The sequence below is a fragment of the Buceros rhinoceros genome, unplaced genomic scaffold (assembly GCF_000710305.1).
Source record: "Buceros rhinoceros silvestris isolate BGI_N320 unplaced genomic scaffold, ASM71030v1 scaffold12715, whole genome shotgun sequence".
Classification (NCBI taxonomy): domain Eukaryota; kingdom Metazoa; phylum Chordata; class Aves; order Bucerotiformes; family Bucerotidae; genus Buceros; species Buceros rhinoceros.
This window is the reverse complement of record NW_010414609.1, coordinates 10109-10784: the sequence shown is the minus strand read 5'-3', so window position 1 is coordinate 10784 and position 676 is coordinate 10109. Positions and strand designations below refer to the sequence as shown.

At 49.6% G+C, this 676-nt stretch overlaps 1 protein-coding gene across 1 annotated transcript in view; it reads left to right on the top strand.

The window, feature by feature from the left end:
• The first annotated feature begins 313 nt into the window (after positions 1–313).
• The window catches only part of RPS3 (ribosomal protein S3), a 2874-nt gene continuing 2511 nt past the window's right edge, over positions 314–676 (top strand). Inside the window, exon 1 of the mRNA XM_010137149.1 lies at positions 314–404. The gene's annotated coding sequence lies outside the window, so the exon portion shown is untranslated. The remainder of the gene's footprint in view (positions 405–676) is intronic.

Here is a 676-nt window from a genome sequence, read left to right as displayed (position 1 = left end):
GGAGCTGAAAGGGCTTTTCCAACCAGAATGAGTCTGTGAGGCTGCACCATGAATGTTTTAACAGTCTCCTGATGTTCGGTGGAGTGTTATCAGTGTGTCTCAGGTCTGCCAAGAGTAGGGAACAGGCACCAAAGGAATTGAGGGACCTTAGTGTCTGAGGATAAAGCTTCTGCGTGTGAATGTGGAAGGACCAACTGAAACGAGTGTAGAGGATGGGGCACAGAGTAGTATGAAGCTCCTGTATTCACTTAAATTAAAAATACCTTGAAATACAGCTCCGTTTCTGAGTTTACATCTTCTCTTCCATAGCTCTATGCTGAGAAGGTGGCCACGAGAGGCCTGTGTGCAATCGCTCAGGCTGAGTCCCTGCGGTACAAGCTTCTGGGAGGTTTAGCAGTGCGCCGGTGAGTAGAACCAGCTGATGGTGATGGCCCAGCGAGGAAGGGTGGGATTCCCATACCCTTGCAAAAAAATGCCTTGCCACCTTATCTGTCTGTCTGTGAATAAAGGGGTGAAGGGGTAAAACACGATTTCAAGCCTTCTGGCTGAACTGTAGCTCAGATGAGAGTGGCCTTGCTTCTTCTATCCCTTCGGTGATGATAAGATGACGAGTCAGAAGCAGGTGGCTCTTGGTGCGGTACCTCTGCAGCGTCACGTTCTGTGATGCTGTGTGTGG